Raw genomic sequence first — 23365 nt, forward strand, 5'->3', positions numbered from 1 at the left:
TGAAACTGAATAAAGGGTCTTAAAAAAATACATTCTGGCATAATCAGTCAGAAGTCAACTAGTTCCTTCGCTAGATGCCTTGCACATATGATAATCTGTTCTCTGCCAACCTGAAGACTAAGAACCCAACATAAAACTTACAAAATAGCATTTCAACATGTTCCTGTTTAGGTTATCTATTTACCTATCTAACCTGTTCTCTGCTGGAGGAAAAAGCAAATCTTGCAGAGAATCACTACAAAGCTTATGAATCACTCAAGTCCTCCTTGAAACAGTGTAAGGACAAAACTCATTCCAGTTTAATGACAGGAATATTGGTAAGATAATGCAGATCAGAATGCACATTAGTGGTAAATTTATGAGGCTTGTTAATTGTAATAGTTCCATTTCTACATATTGCTAATGGAAGTTTAGGGCCACAACATTCAACTTTTCTATCCTGTTTTCACAGATCACTTTTAGAAAAGAACTGAAAAACAAACCTCAACAAAAACATTGTGGCTGCCCCAGAATATTTAAAAATTTTTCAGGTGGAAAATATGAAGATAGGGTTCTGTGTGCTGCTCAGCAACATTGTGCAAGCTTTTCTGTCAAAATATAGTTCTTTTTCACTATATGGCAACTCTTCCCTACTCCAAGCTCTGGAGCTTCATGGCGAGCTTGTTAAAGCATACCAATAAATTAATCAACCTTTTCAAATGTGCCCACACCCCAGTACACCACGTATAGAACTGAACTGTCACCTCCCTGAGCCAAAACACTACAACCATTCTAGGTACATTGCTCAAAAGCAAGTTTCTGTCCCACTGTCAAATTGAATTATATCACCACCCCTTGATCTTCTTTTTAATAATCATTTTCTTCACTTCAGTAGTATTTACAACTTCTTTCAGTCTCATACAATCTCAAAACACAATTAACAAAATTGTATGCCTCTTCAAGAGCATTAACACAAGTGTTGGCAGATACTGTGCAGTCCCTTGGTTCCAAGTGGCACAGGACAAGAGAAGGACTGCCGAAATGTGTCTTTTCAACTGGCAAATTGCATGTACAGCTTTGGGATCACTCTGCTGTACACCAGCTGGCAAATATAGAATGAGAGAGAAGCAGAGCTTTACTCCACAAAAATACCAAGGTTTCAAAACCTTTTTACCAGCATGGGAACTAACCTAAAATCTTAAAATAAACTTAGGAAAAAATACTGAGCAGAAAATAATCTTGAGACCTGCACACCTTCTTGACACCTGTGAGTCCAAGTTTTAAATTAAGCACAGCAGAGACACTAACCTGAGTTCCATCTCCAGTGAACTGTGTTTCAGCACAAACTATCCCAGGAAGATGCATCTTGGTAAAACAGTATGGGCACTCATATATGGTTCATTACACAAATTTCACCAAAACTGTAATTATGAAAAAGTTTTTTGGTCAGGAAAAGTTCTTTTCTGAAAAACCACTTTGACAGAAAAGGCCTTTACAAATTTACTGTTGACACTCCCAAGCCACACCTCATTACCTAGTCATTGCTGCTGGACACATTGCAGGAATTCACAACCATTCACTCATGTAGTCTGGGTTATAAAGTAACACTTTGCAAATCTCTCCCAGTTCTTTCTCCTTTTTAACCAATTCATACTTCATGTCTTTTCCCTCAAGACTCTCAAAGCACGGGAAGATGCTGATTAATTTTTTTTTTTTTTTAATTTACTGGGGACTGGGTTTAATCTCAGTATTTTGTGAACAGGTTCAGATTTCTTTGTCTTGCATTTTAAGCAAGTTCATAAAACTGCCAATATGTGCTGATGAGAATTATACTCCAGAAGCTAATGGTGACTTGATTCAATTATCTCCTTGGCAGTTCTGGGTGAGTCATACGATTGTAATTCATGAACAGGGAGAAACAAATCTGATGTATGGCTGGAGCTCCGCAGCAGGCTGCCATTTTCAAAATCAATAGGTCTGAAAAGGCAAGGATGAATCAGAGAAAGAATAAAGTAATGATCAGTAATTCTTAAAGTAAAATAAGAATGAACACAAACTACTCTGCATTATACTAAGTCCACAAGTTTGGGCTTGTGGCAGAATGGAAACAATCATCTCAGGAAATCTTAGCGCACAGCCCAAAGAAAAAATTTCTTCCGATTTCACTTGTATAAAATGTAGTGACTCATTGTGATGCTGAATCTCAATTCTGTGAAATTACTGACCCTCCTCAACTACTTCTTCCCATCCATTCTCCACTTGACTACAGTAGGAAAGGAACAGATGAACAGACACAGAGTAGAGACAGGGGAATGTAGGAATAGCAAGCAGAAATGTCAAATGTCAATAATGTCTCTGGCTCACACAGCTCTGACCATTTGGTATGCTTAATGACAGTCCCTCTCCCCGCCATGTCAGTCTGTCTCACTGAATCACCCCACTCTCAGCATATGCAGCTCTACCTACAAATCTCCAGCATTTCCTAAAGTTCCCTGTGGCCCAGGATGACCACCTGCTCCAAGAAGAGCTCCAGCCCCAGCTGGAGTGCTGTCCAATGACCTGGCACTTTCCAGGCCACACGCCTTGCCTGATCAATGAACCTTCCCCATGACATTATTTTACCATGTGCACTGCAAAGGGCGTTTCATCTGTCTACTTCTACAGCTATAGATAGCAAAGATTATGTCTAAGAGAAGTTTTTTTTTCCCCTCTGCAAAAAAAATATTCATTTTGTAAAATGACACAAAACTTCATAGCTGAAGAATTTAGAGGTAGTTTTGGTGTTTTCATATGCTACAGGAGTACACAAACAAAAGTATTTTGAAACTAGGTGCAGCCTGAGGACTTTGAATGTGAGTTTCCTGCAAAGGTTTTTTTTTTGTTCTATTTTTCAAAAAGAGAATCCTCAAACAGCCATTCTAAAGCAGGATTGATTTAAGTGACACTGGAAATACAACTTCATCTCTTTTATTGGAGGTGTTTACAAAATAATAGAGGATTAACAGAGCTGAGACACGGGGTACAGAGTATGATTTTATCCATGCAGTTGAAAGAAGAATCAGTGTTGGAATGAACAACAGATTAGCAAAATGTACGTTGCTAGGATGAAAGCTTTTCCATGCACTTTCTACTGATGTGTGTTCAACTGAGAGGCATTTTGAAATGTTGCTTACTTTGACACAGTAGGCTTCATACTGAACATACAATGACTTTCTTTGTTCGCCTTACAAAGAGCAATAGAATTAACTTCTAAAAGTTGCTGTGCACAAGATTACGGAGATTTCTGAGCAATACATTCAATATAAAATGAATGAAAGTGACGCACGAGGGCTTTCACAGTTAACAAAGTCATGGTGAAAACTGTGTCATCTGACTTCAAAACTCTTATAAATAATTTGAGCTGAACTAGAAATTTCTGAACTAGAAATTCCATGCTGCCTATGGTGAGTGGAAACAAATAGGTCTATCCTGTGGACAATTCATTTCAATGTAAGACAGAAGCCTAAACTGGACAGACACCTCCAAAGAACAACTTGCTTTTTCATCCTCCATTGCACCTAAAAGCAATTTTATTTTGATGGGTCATCTTAAAATACGCAGCCCTATTTTACATGCCACTTCCTAGGGAAAGGGATATTTTGGTTTTTTTCTCTATTCTCTCTTCACAAAATCTTTTTAACAATGCTCTTCTGAATGAAGGTATCATCTTAAAAGATATGAATTTGTCTACCCACCTGTCCCTATGAGATATAGAGTTAGAATTCTGATAACTAAAATGTCATTTTTGTTTACCTCTTTCACTTTCAATGACTTTCATTTCATTATAGGGGGGGAAACCTGAATATAGGAGGATTTGTCTTCTTTTATTTCTTTTCTTTTTATTTTTTGCATTGATGATCATGTTACATATTTGGAAAGAGGGCAATTCTGTAACATTCTAGACTGTAAGGGCCTGATGTAATGCAACAATTTCAATAAAGGTAAAATCAGCACAGCCTGTGGCTGATTTGTTGGTTCTGGAAAAGACCTGTTCGAGGGCTGAGAAGAGACAGAACATTATTCATCTCTACCAAGTCAATGCCCATTAGTGCCACTAGTAACAAACTACAAACTGGATCAGGAACCAATCAGATATTTACAATGTTGCCTTTTAATAAACTCTTCTGTGAATGACTGATAGAAAAGGTTTTTATGTTGGTGCATCTAATGGTCCTTTTGTATACGATAGAACATCAACAAATTAGCTAACGAAACATCATTACACTACATCATAAAACAAAATGAAAGGCATACATAAAGTCTGACAGTGTTGTTATTCCTAATTGATGGTGCTGTATATAACTGTGACATCCATGCTGAAATTACAACAAACTCTTCATATGTAACACACTCATCTCAAATATCTTAACAGATTGTTGCAGTTCAAGAACTCTTAATTAAATTCTCCTACTTGAATGCTAGCTTTCTTATTTAGCCACAGTAACTCTCCAAATTCATCCATTCTTCATTTGTGAGAAACATTTTTCTTTGAACTTGCACATGAAATTCAGATATTTGCAATACCCTCATTGAAATTACCTCTCTCTTTTCCCTTGCAAAAAGATTTGGTTTGTGATGGAGTTTGATTTTGCTTTCAGGTACTTGGTAGACATAAGCTCTTATTAAAGAGCAGAACAATACCCTCTTCTCAGTCGCCAGAATAGATACTGTTTTTTAGCTCATTAGTCTTGTAAGACTCAGAATTTTTATTACTTTTACTCTTCAGACATAATTTCTTGTACATCTGGATGTAGCTAATTAAATATAAGAGATGTCTAATGAAACTATGAAAATGGAAGCTTTGATCTTCTGCTCCTACACTACTCAGGAGCACTACTGAGATCTTCAGAATATTGTGCATTTTCTCCCCTTTTTACTGGAGAAATAACTTCTTTAAACTAACTTCTATTTGCTGACAGATTTTAGAACACAGAAACCATACTGTGACTACTGAAGACCTAACAAAACATTTCATTCTTGTCTCCACACCATCTGCCAGATGATTTTCTTCCCCACCATGGACTGCCAGCTAGATTCACCCTCCACTTCAGCAAGTGCCTCAAACATGGTTCTTCTTGATGCTCAGCTTTTTCTGCATATCTACACAGCACTTCCCTCCCCTATTAATGCAGAAAATGGGACCTGCCATCTCCCTGTTCTCCTCTGGCCTAGAAAGAGGTGAAAGAGGCTTATTAAGAACACAGTCCTAGTGGTTTGCACGTCAGGCACCTGAGTGATCAGGTCCAGGACTGAAACTGGGAAGTTCCACAGAAGACAAACAGTGTTGACTATTATCAGTAACTGCAGACAAAAGAGACTCCCTCCCAAAACCATTCCTGTCCTTTCTGATCCGCAGCTCAGCAACTTTTCCCTACCAGCATTTGAAAGCCTAATAGCACCAGATTCCTAAAGCTTATCATAAAATTATAGAATATGCTGAGATTGATGGGACCCACAAGGATCATCACAGTCCAACTCCTGGCTCTGCACAGGACATTCCAAGAGGGCCTGAGAGCACCGTGCAAAAGCTTGTTGAACTCTGTCAGGCTTGGTGCTGTGATTACTTCCCTGGGGGTTCTGTTCCAGTGCCCAGCCACCCTCTGGGTGAAGAACCTTTTCTTGATATCCAACCTAAACCTCCCCACCTCAGCCTCCCGCCCTTCCCTCAAGTCCTGTCACTGGTCATGGGACTGAAGAAATTGGCACCTGCCCCTCTGCTTCCCCTCATGAGAATGTTGAAGACCATAATGAGGTCTCCCCTCAGTCTCCTCCAAGCTGAAGAGTGTCCTCAGGCACTCTTCATAAGGCTTCTCCTCCAGAGCCTTCAACAGCTTCATGACCCTCCCTTGGACACTCTCCAATAGCTTAACGTCTTTTTTTCATATTGTGGCTCCCAAAATTGCACACAAAAATTTAGAGAAGGCTGCCCCAGGGCAGGGCAGAGCAGGACAATCCCCTCCCTTGCCTGGCTGGCAATGCTGTGCCTGATGCCCTCTATGAGATGCTTGGCCTTCCTGGATGCCAGGGCACTGCTGACTCCTGTTCTACTTGCCATTGGCCAGAACGCCCAGGTCCCTTTGCATGGGGCTGCTCTCCAGCCTCTCATTCCCCAGGTTGTGTGCACACAACTCAGGTTGTGCCATCCCAAGGGCAGAATCCAGCACTTTGCCCTTGTTCAACTTCACATGGTTGGTGATTGCCCAGCCCTCTACTTTGTCAAGGTCTCTCTGCAAGGCTTTATTCATGTTCCAAACGTTAAATCATGTAAATCTTTTCTTTCATGAAGCTATATATTCAGTTAGCCATATTTAGCTGCAAAATGTTGAACTGGATCATACAGCCTGGAAAAAAAAAAAAATCATAAAATACCTAACAAAAACCAAAATCCTATCTGCCTAAATCAGTAAGGGTTTCTTGAATCCAAAACAACATTTGAAGTCTCCCATAGTGTGAAGCAACTGCTTTTTCTATTAAGAAAAGATCATTTTACTATTCTTTCTTTAAAATGAGATGTGGGCATGTGGACGCCACACAGCACCTACATTAAAACAGCACATGTTGGCTTCAAAGGAGCTATTATGCAGTCTATAAGTTCAATGATCTGCAAAGCAATAAAGAGCTTCTTCCGTAGCCCTCACGGCCTATTGAGTAAATAGTAAGCATTTAAGAAAACTCCATAATTACATGTTTACACACTGGAGCCATTATGGGCAATCTAAAAAAGTGCATGTAGTTTTCAAAAAAAAATCCTTAATCAAATTTTTTACATGATTATAAGTCCTTTACAGCCACTAAGGACTACCAGCTACAGAACAAACAGACTTAAAAAAAAATCACAGTTACAGTCTGTGTTTATATGCAGTGATGACATTTTAAGATGTCAGTTGAATATTTTAAATATTAAAGTCTAATATTTTAAGTTAAATACATTTTGCATTTCAGATGTGCCAAATGGTAAAGAATTAAATAGCTTGATGCTTTTAGCTAAGTCAGCTGGGAACCCCAATATTTGTATTTTTGGAGACCTGTGTCTTGGACTCATTCCCCTGTCTGTGAAGCACATTTCTATGTCCAGAGCTACAGCTGCTCTACCTTGGTCAAACAGAAACTTTGGCTGCAAAACCAGCCTGCTCAATCCCTGCCTTGCGTACAAATTTGAATTTGAGGACTTAGGAGACTGTATCATATAGATGGAATATGGCCTGAAACTGAAATTGTATTAGCTTGATACAGTGGTCCATGGATAAAACACAGAGTAAAAAAAACCAACAGCATCCATTAATAATGGGACTGACCATGTATTTTTCATATGTTGAAGATATATAGAGCAGATAAACAATTTAGAGTTGATACTCATCACTCACACGCCTTCAAAGTATTTGCAAACAATTTGTATCAGAAAAAATGCTTCTTATACATGCTTGTACAATGCATGGTGTAAAAGTGACAGACTATTCAGTTAAAAATAATTTCTATATTAAATATAAATAAACAGCATTTCTGTTCCTTTCTTCATATTTTGTATTCTAATTAAGCAATCATTTTTCATAGTTGTAAAACAACAACAAAAGCCTGTTCGCCAGATTAAGAGAACATTTCATGTTTTGTAAGGGCACATAAAAATCCTGAAGAAAACATGAGTGAATGCTTCTAGAACAACTGTGGTTTGGGATCAAAGACATCCTTTTAACTTGCAAAGACTATCACACATACTGGTGAGAGCTCAGTTTAATCTTCATATGATTAAAAAACCAGATTTCTCCACTTTTTTCTTCCCAACAGTTCATGATTAAGTTGTGGATCATTTGGCATTACAATAATTCAGGTACTTTGGTGATCATAGTATACTTCTACCTAAACTTCCAACACGATACATCTTTGGAAATTGTTTAGGAACACATTTACAGTCACAGGTTAAAAGCGCTGCATTCAACCTACTGCTCCTCTGCAACATTACAATAGGCTTAATAACTTTGACAGAAGTCTAGGCAGACCAATTAAAGTAATGACATTCAAATGAACACCTATTTAGGATAGCTTCACATTAATTTAAGACATTGAATAGCAACATTTGCAATCCACATGCTGAGAGACCTAAAATGTCAGGCAGTGGCAATGTTTAATGCACAACACAAATGCATGTGCCTACCGTCACATCAGATATTGTGTCATAATTACCATATGCCATTAAATAACAGAACCCTGCAACAACCACAGATAATCTATAATAACCTGAAAACAAAGATTGATGGAGAACGTAGAATTCTAGCCAGGACACTGATGCTTAACAATAAAATTCTCTGGCATTGAGTAGTACTGTCAGTCGTACATCCCTGCTTGACAAATACATAGGAAAGGTAGGAATAAAATTCATCCTGGTATTAAAATGGAATTTAACCAGAATTTCTGCTTAAATTGGTCTTTAGCATGGGTGTAGTAGGTCATATTACCTTGACAGCAATTTTTTAATGCATCATGTATTTTCCAAAGGTCATTTTTATAATGAATGAGGATATTCTCTTTCAGTGTATCCTTATTTGCACAGTTCTTCCCACTATTTAGATGCCTTTGCAGATAACAGTAGCACACAAGATAGCAAAGACATCAACATGTGTTAAATAACAGAGATGTGTTATTTAAGCATTTAACTCAGTGAAATCAGTAGCAGGTCAGCATTTAATTACCTTTAAAAACTGATTGTGAGAAAGTTGTCCTTACTCAACAGGTTCATTCTGCTTAAGTAACCAGCATCATGACCACTCTCTCTAGCAACAAACTGCAGTCTGCACCACAGTTCAGCCCCATGAATTCTGGAAAGACATCTGTCTTTGTGGAAAATGGTAGGATGATGAGAAAGTGCAGTCTCTTTACCGTGATTGTGCTCCTCCAGCACAATCATTCTACCAATAGCCTCATGTTCCCTGACGCCTTTTTCAGGCGGGAATCAGTTGCAATGACCCCAGCCCAGTTTGTGGCAGCAAACTGGCCATAAGGCAGGCCACAGCTCTCCACTGGGGACTGTCAAAGAAATACCACTGCAGAACCAAGGTGAAGCACAGTATTACATATCACATGCACTAGCACAGTATGTAGTCAACCAATATGAAAATGAAAACGGCACTTTGGTCCCATGAAACCTCCCAAGCTAATACACACAGCACAAACTGGAGCTTTTCATTCTTGAGTCAATAGGACAGCTTGCTAGCTCTGACCTGTTGCAAATATAAAGGCCCTGAACATGATTCACCTGGAAAACCTTCTAGTAATATAAGCTAGTGGTCAGAATCTCAGTCCTCAGTCCCAGATATGCTGGTAGACAGTTGAAGATGCATTAAAAAAATAATACTGCTTTACTTTAAAGTGCACACTTATGAGAGGCAAAAAGAGAATACAAAAGGGAACTTTGTTATGTAATTTTCAGAGAATTGCTTTTCAAGTCAGAACTACATAAAATTCAACATTCACAGCACAGGAAAGCTGGAAGCAGCACACAAAAAAGATTTTATATTTTGGCTTATTATAGTTATTTCAGAAAGTAGTTTGCCTATCAATAAGGTGATGCTCTTATTCATAGAATCCTCAAATGTTTTGAGTTGGAAGGGACCCACAAGGATCATCAAATCCAACTCTTAGCCCAGCACAGCACCATCCCCAATAATCACACCATGTTCCTGAGAGTGTTGTCCAAACTCTTGACCTCTGTCAGGCTTTGTGCTGTAAGCACTTCCCTGGAGAGCCCGTTCCACTGCTCAACCACCTTCTGGGAAAAAAACATTTTTCAAATATTCAATCTAAACCTTCCCTGACACATCTTCAAGCCATTTCCCTGGGTGCTGTCACTAGTCACTACAGAGGAGAGATCAGTACCTGCCTCACCTCCTTCCGTCACAAGGATGTTGTAACTGCAATGAGGTCTCCCCTCAGCCTCCTCTTCCCCAGGCTGAACACACCAAGTGACCTCTGCCAGCCCTCGTACAGCTTCAACTGTTGCCATCTTACTGCAAAAGTTCCATACCTTCTTGGTGATTTCCCATAGGCAGCTCCTCACAGCACTGCCGCCTCCTTATTCCCAGCACACCCAACACATGCCAGCTCTCTCTCTACCCGGCTAACCCACTCTTTTGTAGCACTCATCCTCATTGGACACAGCTGTGGCCTGTTAAAGGCAGGCCTGTTTCTTATCTTTGGTGATTGGTACAGCTGCAGCTCCTCAGGGATGAGACCACCTTCTGCACTACCTTTATTTTCTTACATTCTATCCCCCCCCCAATTCCCCTTTGTTGCCCTCCTTTGGATGCTCTCTCATAGGTTTATATGCTTCTTATACTGTGGTGCCAAAAATAAAATATTCAAGCTGAGGCCACACCAGAGCAGAGCAGGACAATCCCCTCCCTTGCCCAGCTGCAGTGCTGTGCCTGATGCACCCCAGGACATCTTCCTGGCTGCCAGGGCACTGCTGACTCATGTTCAACTTGCCATTGACCAGGACCCCCAGGTCCCTTTCCAGCATCTCATTCCCCAGCCTTTACACACAACCAGGGCTGCCCCATTCCAAGTGCAATTCATGCTATTAAGCAACGAGTTTAATGTACATTCTTCCACCATCAGTAACACCATTCCTCTAGATTTGCACACATATTAGATGAACAATCATTCTTTCAGATGGCTAACACAGACTGTTTCCACCACTGAACTTTCCAAAGTTCAGTGTAGACTCAAACACATTAATGTGCACACATCCAAAACCAGACCAAGAATTTATACTTTTCATACTAAACAGAAGTAGAATACCTATGGGCCATTTGCAAGAGACTATATTCTTTTCAGAAAATTGGCTTTTCTCTGTTATATACTTTAATCAAGTTACTTTCCTCTGGAAAAGAAAATTATTCCTCTCATACAAAGATTTTATGTTCTCTTTTTCTCTCTGGAATACCAAGCCAAAGGAAACACAGACATGGGTTATTTATAGAAACTGTAAAATATATGAATAAAGAAAGTGACAAAGCAAAATTGAAGAGCAAATCATTTCAGGCTATCAACTCAATTGACCTTGTATACCTTGTCCTTGCTTTCTCATACTACATAATATATGACGATAATCACATGTTCACAATTATCCCAAATAGCAAGCTGACATTAAAACAGCCTGGAGGGAGATTATTTTCACAGATGTTAGGAGTAACTAGTAACTTCATCAGTTAAATTATGTTTAGCTGTATTTTAGATAAAGACATCTGCATTTCAGACATATCCTATAGGTGATGTCACTGAGAAGTAAGAAAGCACCATCCATCCATCCATCCACCCACCCACCCACCCACCCATCCATCCATGTTTAATTAAGAATATTATTCTAAGTGGATTACCTATTGGATTATCATAGAGCAGATAAATTATAAATTACCACAATCAAAAGCTGAAAGAAAAACATAACAAAAGTTTAATTAAACCTAAAACATATTAATTCAATACAGAATTCTCTGTGACAGCCATTTACTTTGGAATGACAAATAATTTAAGTATGGAAACTGGCATAATAAATTTATGTTATAATTACACCTTTGCTTTCTAAAACATAATCCCTCAAGAGGAAAATCTAACAGGGAGAAAGTGCCAAACTTCCCATTTTCATATATCAACTTTATTATGGATCAGAACTTTTAAATGTATATGTTTAAATTATCAACCATATTACACTGAGATGCTACCATTTTGTAACTTGTCAGATACCTTTTCCCTAAATCTCAATCTAAAAATGCCTGTGACAAAATCCAAACTTCCCTTTTCCTCACTCATCCTATCAGCTACTAAACTTCATCTTAGCCTCTTTATTACCTCCATTAGGGAGAAAAAAAAAAAAAACCAAACCAAAACTAATACATATGCACACAATCTGTCTCCCATCTTACTCTATGCATGCCCTTCTTGGTAATTAATTTTTCTGACTCCTCTGTTATTGATGTTTGAAATCACTCAGGGTCTGAGGATTTTATTTTAATTAAGGACAGAAAACTAAGGTGTTGATCTGGTTTATTTCTGGCAATTGGCTGGTCTGATCAAGAAGTCATGCCTTTTGAAAAGTTGCACTTGGGGGAAATGACAGAATCAAATGGCTAGCTATGATACACATTTAAGAAGGGGCCCCAAGCCCCCTGCCTCCAAGACTCATACCAAAATAGTTACCCAGGCAGGAGATAACAGTCAGACCTTACACCTCAGGGAGCCAAAGGAAATAGTTTGTAAGATGTGGATAACCCTTATCGCTGCTACCACATCTCTGCTTTTCTGTGAGGTACAAATGGCACCCTGGGGTAAGTCAGCTTCTTTGTGCAGCTCTGCTTCTGGGTGACCAGGTCACACATAAGGGCCCGGACCAGGGGACAGCATCACAGCAGCTTCTGAGCCCCTGCAAATCACAACCCATGGGAGTCATGCACATGATCCTCTGCCATGGCACTGAAGGAGTAAACAACCAAAATGAAAATTGTTCTGCCACTCAGCAAAACACTGAGTGGCAGAACAATTTCCTACACCATAAGTTTCATATTATGGGAAAAATCATTTGCCTTTCGTCTTCTTCAGGGGGGAACTCTCCAAAAGTTTAAAAATTTCACAACAATACTGTTCACCAGAGTTTGCTGTTCTGCTCAATCACTGCTCTCCATGTTATGCTCTTTTTCACTAATGGTGGGTATGAGATAGTCATTAGTTGGAGTAGGTAGATTGGCCTTCCCTCACCCCTTCCCTTAATCTTATTACAAAACAACCAGGAAATTGATATTACCCTGAATGTAATCCTTCATTCCGGTGTCTCTTTGCAAAGAGAAAACAGAACAAATCATAACATCTCTTCCTGTCTGTAGTACATGAGGACAGATGACAACAAAAAACGCTTCCACTGTAAGCCTGCTTAAAGATTTTATTTTAGTCCAGTGATAGGAGTATCATCACAAACAGCAGTAAGAGCACAAGAGCCAATAATCTGACCTGCCCCCAAAACCAAGCAAATCAACAAAACCCCTAAACAACCCCAAAACATACTATCTGGCTTCAGGTAAGACAATGTGAAATTCTGCTGGAATAAGAGTTTAAATAAATATCTGGAAAAGACAACATGGAAATACAGTTTTAAAATAATTTAAAAGGACAAGTGCCTGACAACTACATGAAAATCAAACATTTACACACCAGATTCGCGAACCAAAGGAAGAATATATAAAGAATAAGAGAGACTGAAAAAACAGATATTTGCAGTTATTTTACCAGAAGCTAATAAAACAGGTGACATTCAACTATGGAGCTAAAAGCTTCCATAAAAAACAAATAAACAAACAAACCAAGCAACCAAATTGAATAAAACCCCAACATATTAGTAATATCAGCCTCCTTGTTTAGAAATTTCACAAAACGTCTCTGAAATTGCAAAGACATGAATAGAACAAATAAATGTGTAGGCCAGCCCAAAGGCTTTAAGTGTATTAATGAAGAGATCATCAACTTTCTGATGATTTTACTTGATCCTTGTTTAAGTTTCCACTCTGAAAAACATTAAACAAATCTGTAAAAAGTTGATTCCCAGTAAGATGATATGATGGTTTCCCAGGATTGTGCATTGAACATTCTAAAATCATCAGAACCCACAGGGCTACAGATTTTAATATAAGTACTATTTGCTTCAGTCATTTGCAGACAAGAGAGTATTAATTAAAAGGGCGATGAAGGACAGGATTGTTTTTTTTCCCCAGCAAGCTTGTCCGTCCCACAAACAAGATTGGGAATGCAGAGGGAGGGAGGGAGGGAGGGAAGGAAGCAAAAGGCTGTGGAAGTAAATCAGCTATGGAAGGAAATCTTTTATAAAACAGAAAGCTAGATCTTGATGTAATAATAATCCAGTTTGTACAGAGAAGTTCTGCACACTTTTGATTGCCGCTATCTTGGCAGATAAAGAACTAATCTGCTGGAAACAAGCTGGCTAGGCTAGTCAGGGGTGGTAATTAAAAAAACCAAAAAGCCAAAAAGGGGGGCAAAACCATCCATTCTTGCAACATAAAAACAAACTGTCAATGTGAAAATGCTCAAATGTCAAATTTAAAAGGAAAATATTACAGACTCACTGATATCCAGAACCATAAGGGTAGGTGGTGAGGAGGAAAATATCATCATAAGCTGATCAAAGAGCTGGGTTGAAGGTCTGACATATGCAATCTGGCAAAGAGTTATCACTAACCAGTCAGAGCAGAAATAAGCCAGGCTCTGAAAAGCCAAAGAAAGCAATGTGCAATGGTTTCATGTCAAAATTTATTCTGTCCCTTTTGGTTTGCTTTGATTTGGAACTTCCCCAACCCATGTGCCCACAGATACATGTTTCAATGCACCTATACATCAATATGTGTGCATTACACTATTGATTACACTCTTGTTTTTACAGAGCAAAAATGTTTCACCAGTTGGTTTTCTTACTGTTCAAGTGCTACTTGAAAAGCATTAAAGTGAACTCTGAGTCCCTTTGTACCATTGATGATGCGTCTCCAAAACTCTGGTGACCAGTAGCAGTTGCTCTGCACTTAGCTTAACATCTTTCTCCTGCTGTAAATCATGCATCTTCAGTAGTAGTGATGAACATGTGGGCCTCATTATGTTTCTAAATTATGAGCTTTCTGGAGGCAGGTGAAAAATAGGGAAAATGAAATGCCAAGGAAAAAAATACATTAAATGAATACTCAGATTGTCCACATTAAAGCTAGGAGATGCACATGCAACATCTTGTTCTTTACTCATCATGATACTCCTTTTAGTTAATTAATTGCATTTTAATCCTTCAAGCAGGCTTCTGGAGCATTCAAGATAAACCATGCCTACTACTCAAAGCAAGTCAGTAGAAAATAGTGTGACGCAGCATTTGTGTGTTTTTGAACACAATAATGTATTTTGGAAAAGAATGCATGTGTTCAGAAGACTGCAGGTGCCACTGAGATCCTGAGAGCACCAGCCAGTAGGCTGGGGACAAAGCAGGCTCCAATTCTTACATCATCAAAGCATTTTTACTGGTAATGTCTTATTCTGTGAAAAGCATGTTCTCCTGCCAGAATTAGCCCCATGTCTGAATTTCTGAAGGATCTAAGAATTGCTATTGTGCTTGAAAACCAACAGAAGGGATGAATTAGGAGAATCCATATCCTGAAAAAGATACCTGAAATATTTTCCTCCCCATTTTTAGTGCCAGCAATGTTTCACTATTAGTGACATAATGTATGACATAAGAGCTTTGAAAGCAGCCTAATTTCAAAGCATTAAATACTACAGTGTTGCTTTGAAAATTTAGTTTTAGACAGAGAGATGACCACATCAACTCCAATATAAGGAAGAGCCTGGCAGTAGCAGTGTTTTTGCAGTGTGTAAAACCCATGTTAGATCTCAGGACTCAGCACAATGAAAACACAGTATATAATAGTAAATGAAGCAAAGAGCATATAGCATGTAAGGAAGGTAGCAGAAGGGTACAGACAGTCAAGATACCTCAGTGAATCAGACAGCTACAACCCTGGTCAGCACAGCAGACTGCAGCCTCAGCCTACCTGCTGGCACACTAGCAACAGCCTCAATGGTTGTATAGAAAGATATGGAAAAGGCCAACTTAAATAAAAATTGTGCCAGTGAAATAACTTCTTTCCTGTACATCTGAGCAGTAAGAGCTTGTGTGGTTTTTTTAGCAGCGGCAAGGCAGGAGCAGAAAAACAGGGCAAGCGAGCACACAGGTCAGCAACGCTGCCAGTGACCGTTCACTTGCAATACTTTATCGCCAAGAAGCAGGCTGACTCCTTGATAAAGCATCCCTCTTTCTAGGTCACTTGGCTGAAGTTTGCTTTGCCATACTCTGCTGAGAACAGCTGACAGCCTAATAGCAGTGCTTCTCCAGCTATTGATTCCCTGATTACTTTTTTTTCCCTGCAGACTCACTGTATATCTACATTATTCTGCACATCTAATGAATACATACAGCATTTTAAATAAATGGTAGAGCATTTCACTGATGTTCCATCAGAGCAGCGAAAAGAAGGTAACAAAGTGAAAAAAGCAAGATGCAGTAAAGGGTTCTTCCGCCCCCTACTCTGGATCACACCCAGCAAGGCACAAAGACATGTATGCCAGAGCTGTGGCATTCTGGGCTCGGGGCACCACAGACCTCTAGCTGTGGCTCCCTGAGGAGATCATGCTCAGCACGTTTTCAGGTCAAAAGCAGCAACATTCTGCTCTGTGGCCCTCCCACCCTCAGCAGCAGCAGCAGTCAGCCCCAATTTAGCTCCGAGCACTTACGCTTGCAGCAAAAATCAGGCACTTTAAACAGACATATGAAGGATGACAACAGCAAGCTACACAAAACACACATTATCATAAAATTATAACCAGACCCTTGTCAGGATTGCCACATGTTGCCAATAATATTCACTGTAAATGATCAGAGGTAGCATTGGAGAACAGCAGCAAAACAGACCCCCAAAGGAATAGCAAGCCCTCTGTGCTACAAATTACCTAGTGTAAATCCATGAGCTCAAGTATCAGATCCCTCATATAATCTATCTGTCTACAAATACCAACCTTTCAGATATAAACTCATCAACAGACTTGTTCTTTGAATGCTTTCTGATTGTTGCCCTAAGGTCCATTCTACACTCACTTCTGTATTTTTAAATTCTTAATTTAACACATCCTGTACCACCCATTGCCTTCCTTTTCATCCCTGCTGGGAGGGAAAAAAGCCTGAATTACACAGACATTCAGTGAGGAGTAAATTTCTACTCTTGTTATTATCAATGACTCTCAATGAAAACTGCAAAGTTGTTTTTCTTAACTTACTTTGTCAGTAACCTACAAAATGCTTTTTAATTTCTATAAACTACAGTCTCATAATCAACTTGTAAATTCCGGTAGAACAAACTTTCAGTGATGCAAATTACCATCATATGCTCTTCTTGCAGTATATTTCTTTTACTTTCTTTCAGAATTTAATAAAATCCACATACTGCATTCATTCAAAAACTAATGGTTTTTCCTAATTCTATCGTATGGGGACTGGAAGTTCATTTTTGAAGGCCAGTATTTTTGCAAGGGAGCAACAAGTTCATGGATCTTACCAAGTAAATCTGTGGTTTAAAATCAACTGTTGCATCCAAAATGTACAGGAAACAGAATTGTGGCTATAAATCACAATGAAATTACATCCTGGTATATTTCAAGTCATACATTTAAATTTGAACTTTTAGAAAGCAATGACCACTTCTGAAAACATGGTCATTCATCCTCCTAAAACACTTTTCTAATTATTACAATTATATCTACCAAAAAAGGGTACCAGAAAGACAAAGGGTTGTGTTCTTAAATATACAGAGTATATGATCATAATACATCAGCTGACACCAGAACTTGCTTGTGCTTTTGAATCACTTGTAATCTTCAGCTGCTCTCAGCTACTTGTGAAAGACCTGCGTTAACCACCTCCAGCTGCCCCAAATACTGTCCCTATCCTGTTCCCACTTTCCCCTTTCCCCCACACAAGGACTCTCACTCTGCTCTGTTTCTCCTGCATCTTCCCTGCTCCTACTGTTCTCTTTCCTTTCCTTCCTACCTGGGAAGTCCTTCAAAGGATTAATGATATTTAATTATTCTAGGAAGACTCAGAGGAAGAGCATTGCCCTGAAGGGCTGCCAGAAAACCAGCATCAAACTTAATGTCAGGCCTTGTATTATTCAGCTGTTTAACCTACCAATTAATCATACAGTAAATAAAAACTATTTCCATGGGGAGTCAAAGTGCAGTCCTGACAATCTTGCAGGCAACTACACATCCCCAGATCAGGGACAATCACATTATGACAAACTTTGTGATTAATGAATTCATGATATTCAGGTAGCATGACAGCTGCAGTATTGCCTGTGGCCATTGCTCTGTAATTCCATAGCTGCTTAAATCCCTGAGTGGCTCATGGAAGGAACCGTGACTACAGACTTTGGGCCTGTTGATGAAATTCTGGACTCAGGATTTTCTTCGCCCAGAATTCAAACCAATCACTTTAACAGAGACTGAACTGCCTTTGTGTATCTGCTGTGCTATTGGGGGGGTACCCCAGGCAATGTCAGGAACATTTCAGCAACAGCACCCTCAGGAACTCAGTAACTGCTTCATGAATCAACCTTAATTCCACCAATATCAGAGAAGCACCAGCCAGATGGGGACCTCATAGCACATGGCTCACCCCCACTATGGACACTTCCCTTGTGACTTCCCTTGGCCTCAGGAGCATTTAAGCACTTCCCCTCTCTGAGCAGGAAACTGCCAGGGACCATGACAAATACTTGCTATGGCTATCACTCTCATTCATTAACAGATCCTGTTGGCCTGACTGCCAGTATCTTAGAAAATCCAGTGCTATTCCTATTTCTTTAGTGTAACCAGAGGTTTTTGCAGTCAAGAATTAATAGAACAAACAGTATAAAGTTCTCTGAATAAAATGTACATTAAGGCACACAGACGTATTTTCAATTTGAGTAAGTATGAAGTACTCTTCCAAAAGATGTTATCCAAGACTGTGTGATGTAACATCACACAGTGATTTTATTAATCACTCTGTCAGGAATGCAGGAACTACCAGAATTTGATATACACTCTTTAAAAATTTACATTTGTCTTATTTAGAAAGTGACAAAGTAATCTTTATTTCAAAATGTGGACTGGAATGTTGCCTAACAGTTTGTAAAGTCAGATGAAAATACATTCCAACAATTACATTTTTCTCCAAAAATTAATTATGCAATTAGAAGTTTAACAGCTTAAGTTCATGTTTGTTTCACATTTTGAAGAACCACATCTCATAAACTGAACAAAATCATGTGCCAGAGATTACAAGTACACATGAGAAATTACTCTTGCTTCTAAATCACCACTGGTCTCACCAGTCAAACCTTCTTCATTTACAACAGCATTATCAGGTTAGACATCAGACATTTTTCACTCCAAGGCTGTTGATTTATGAGGAAAAGTTGGACTCCTGACATGGTTTCTGCTCCACTAGCCACATCTTTCTTCCATACATGAGCTGGTAATCTAGGGAGGATGTCAGACCTCACTTGAAATGGTACCAGAATCTTTCCAACACACATCCCACCTGATGTGCCTACGTGCAATGAGTATCAGGAGCTGCTTCAAATGTGTCTCTGAGGTAGAAGAGCAATATCCAGAAGAGGCTGACAGATGACAGCACCACCTGACTTCAATCCACTTGGGTTTTTTTCTGTGTCAATGCAATAAAATGTTGTTTTAACTTGCTTTCAGTCATGCCAAATGATACCAAATGAAGGAAGAGGCAGCCTGACACCCACAAAGCAGAACAAGGAACAGGGAAGAAAAAAGGCTGTAAGAAGAAAAATGAGGCAGGACTGAAATGAAGAAGGAGGCCTGGAAGATTGGGAAGGATCATGGTGGGTGAGAATGAGGAAAGTAGAAAACGAAGAACAGATACAGCAAGGTATGAAAAAGGGCTCAGATGGTGTGTCCAGATAGACTAAATTGATAACAGGAGAGAGAGAGACATCATAGTTTATCACTTCTAATACTGAACCATATACTGGAGCAGAGCTCTTTGCCTCTTTATTTTAAGGGGGCCAAATTAGGAAAGTGAGTGAGTTAAGAGTAGGTGGGTTGCAAGGATACAACAGATGGGACGTGGACAAACCTAGTACAGAAGTGGGAAGGGGAAAATGACACTCTGTGCAGCACAGAGAGATGAAGGAGGGAGACATTTGGTGCAGTATGAGGCAGGATACACGGTATGGATGCTGTAAGTCTCATGATGTCACAGGAGATGGCTGGGATGCTGGTGTTGATGTCCTGCTGTCCTCCAGTGTGTTTGCAATACACTGAGCAATATTCTAGACCCTGAAGAGGCTGAAAACTCAGGAAATTGAAATCATAACTAATATTAAAGCCAATCCAGGAAATGGAAGCTTTCTTTCCCATCCCAAGTCTCCACTAAGCCCCTCGGCTCATATGAGAAGTTATAAGGTTACTAATAGCAGATCATATGACAGCCAGAAGAATGAACAGAGCATGTCATCAGTGGCAAGAACTTGCTGTTTCTAGCAGCTATTTCTGGAGGAAGGACATTTTGACAAAAGGATTCTTAAGTGCCTGCTGAGCGCAGGTAAAATGGTGAAGACTTACAGCTCCACAGTCAAGCTCCGTGTTTCACAGGAAGCATCGTTTGGCTTGGGATGGACATCTCTGCATGACCCAGAATCAATGAAACCATACATCTTGCATGTTCCAGTGCTCCTCAGCTGCCAGCACACGGCTGTGGAACCCAACCACAGAGCACTCTGCAGGCATTGGACAGGACTAATGAGTGACATGAGGCAGGACAAACAGCACACAACAGACTCTGCACACCCCACTAACAGCTAACAGGGCTTGAAATGGAGGAATTTCATGTCAGTGGTCAGTGCACAACATGTAGTGTTGTGGAGATTATGATATGTGTCATAATGGAGATTATGATACATCATTAAGACATGCATGATGATATTGTCTTGAATAACATGATTGCACAGTTCTTAGCATGTATTTAAAACATCCTAAAAGTAGGTGGATTACCTTTAGAAAAAAAAGAGAGCCAAAATAATCGGACAGAATTCTGGATTATTGCTTCAGAAGTCTCTTTATTCTTGTATCCCTGTGTATCAAAAGCTCTGGCTACCTTTTCAAGTCAGAATCTTGCTAGGAAAAATAAAAGTAATTTTAAAAATTTAATTTTTTTTCATAATTGAGGACTTTTTAATGATAAATTTGACATTACCTTCAATAGAAGAGCAAACTTGAGGATTCACTTTTTTTTTCCTTTTTGTCCTCTGTATTCTGCCATTTTTAAAGTCAGAAATGTAATTTAGAAGTAAATTTTTCCTGAATATCACTTCAATCATTGAGAAAAAGTAAATATTTTAAGAAGAGTATATAACAATTTGGCAAGAATATCTGAGTACTATTTAAAGAAGAGTTGTAATTGAAAAGAATACAATATTAATCAATTATAACGTTTATAGTATGTGCTACAATTTCTAGGTCAAAGTCAAGGAATAAATGAAACACTGAAAATATTTGAAGCTAAGCATACGTTTAGATATGCATTAGGTGGTGGGAAAAAAAGTACCTATTAAAATTAATGCTACCAATTGCAATTTTTATCTTTAATTAAAATCTGAACACTACCCTCTGAGAGTTTTCTTGAAATAGATCGATTGATTAGCCCAAAATAAAGGTGTTAACCCAAACTGTGTTTCACTACCAGAATAGCTATAAATTTGATCACTGTTGATCTAAATTAAGATGTCTGTATATTTTTTGAAAATTAACACACCAGACCAAATTCACATATAGCTTAGCAATGAGAATTTCAAAATACTTGTTTCAATTGGAAAACATGGGTGATTCACTTTGATCATTCCAACAATATTTATTTCTGTGCCTTGAAAATAATGTTGAAGAAAAAAATTCTCAGACAACTATTTTGCATTTAGAAATCAATTGACACTGTACTTCAGTACAATTATTTGTTACAGCTTAATCAATGTGGCAACTTCAGATTTTCAGTTCATATGAAATGCAGAGAGGTGGCTGTCCTTTAAATATTGTAATGAGTTAGATTAGCATTGCAAAAGAGTCTGAGGATGCAATGCACTGTAAGAGTATACATACACAACAAGAGCGACAGTGTTTGTGAGCAACAGAAACTCACACTTTTCTAGACTGGCCCTGAGAAGTTAAACTCTACATGTCAGTTACAACATCACATAGATGGTAGAAAAACAAAGCCATTTTATACTGTCATTGAGCTTAGAGATAACAAGCTGGCCCATGTGAAGAGATTGCTAAAATGAACAGGCATGGTGACTTGTTCCCTCAACCTTTAGTTGAAGGATGACCACTTCAAAGCCAAGTCACCTTCTCAACTCTGTTTTCAAGACTGCTATCATCTGAACTTCCATCCCTCAGCAGGCATCACTGGCAGCAAACTACAGTGCTTAAGGAAATTTTCAAATCTACAAGAGCAAGTTCTTAATAGTTTATTGTAGTTTATTGTTTGCAACAAACCTTTCATGTAGTAGGCTGCAAAAGATAAGGCAACATGAAGGGCAAAGGATACTTTTGCTTTCCAACCAGTTATCAATAACAGGGGTGGTTACTATACTTAAGAAGGGGAAAAAGAATAAAAAAACCCCAAAACCTGAGCAATTTTGACTAGAAGGAGAGAGAGAATATGTGAGACCAACAACTCTGCAGACCCCAAGATCTGTGAAGAGGAAGGAGGTGCTCCAAGTACCAGAGCAGAGATTCCCTGCAGCCCATGGTGCAAACTATGGTGAAGCAGCTGTGCCCCTGCAGCCCATGGAGGTCCGTGGGGCAGCAGAGCAGGGCAGTCCCTGGAGTGCAGCACTCCCTGGAGGACCCCAGCAGTGCCCAGAGGAGGCTGTGACTGTGGAAACCCTGGAAGAGGCTCTTGGCAGAACTTGTGGACCCATGGAGAGAGGAGCCCACCACAGAGCGGGCTTGCTGGAAGGACTTGTGGCCGCATGGAATATCCCCAGAGGATAAGGGGGGCTGAGTCCCTGAAGGACTACACCCCACAGAAGGGACCCACTGGCACAGCTTATAAAGAACTGCAGCCCATGGGAAGGATTTATGTTGGAGAAGTTGGTGAAGGACTGCCTCCCATGGGAGGGACCCCAGGCTGGAGCAGGGGAAGAGTGAGGAATCCTCTCCCTGTAGAGGAAGGAGCAGCAGAGACAATGTGCGATGAGCTAAATGCAGCCACCATTCCTTCTCCTGCTGTGCCTCTACAGTGAGGGAGGTAGAAGAGAATTTGTCGGTCTTGGAAGAAGGAATGGCTGGGGAAAAGAAGTGGTTTTAGGATTTGCTTTTTATTTCTCCTTATCTTACTCTGATTTGATTGGTAATAAATTGATCTAATTTCCCCAAGCCAGTCTATTTCGCTCATGACAGTAACTGTTGAGTGATCTCACCCTGTCCTGATCTTATCTGACAAGCCTTTTGTTATATTTCCTCTCCCCTGTCCAGGAAAGGAGGGAGAGTGATAGAGATACTTTGGTGGGCAACTGGCATCCACAAATTATTACTTATCAGCGTTCCTTAAAGAGAGACTAACTTGTACATGAGTAAACAATCCTATAAGGATATATTTTAAAGATACTGAGATAGCACCTATCATGCATATAATTACCCATCTGTTACTACAAATTATATTTAACATAATATTTAATCCCTTCATATAGAAAAGTAA

The 23365-nt window shown here is 39.4% G+C and overlaps 1 protein-coding gene and 1 long non-coding RNA gene across 2 annotated transcripts in view; both read right to left on the minus strand.

The window, feature by feature from the left end:
- Positions 1-10088, minus strand: part of LOC131555631 (uncharacterized) — a 28764-nt gene extending 18676 nt beyond the window's left edge. Inside the window, exon 1 of the long non-coding RNA XR_009274546.1 lies at positions 10034-10088. This is a non-coding gene — a long non-coding RNA (uncharacterized LOC131555631). The remainder of the gene's footprint in view (positions 1-10033) is intronic.
- The window catches only part of NKAIN2 (sodium/potassium transporting ATPase interacting 2), a 516192-nt gene that overhangs the window by 472446 nt on the left and 20381 nt on the right, over positions 1-23365 (minus strand). The window lies entirely within an intron of this gene.

Source organism: Ammospiza caudacuta, chromosome 3 (assembly GCF_027887145.1).
Source record: "Ammospiza caudacuta isolate bAmmCau1 chromosome 3, bAmmCau1.pri, whole genome shotgun sequence".
NCBI classification, from domain to species: domain Eukaryota; kingdom Metazoa; phylum Chordata; class Aves; order Passeriformes; family Passerellidae; genus Ammospiza; species Ammospiza caudacuta.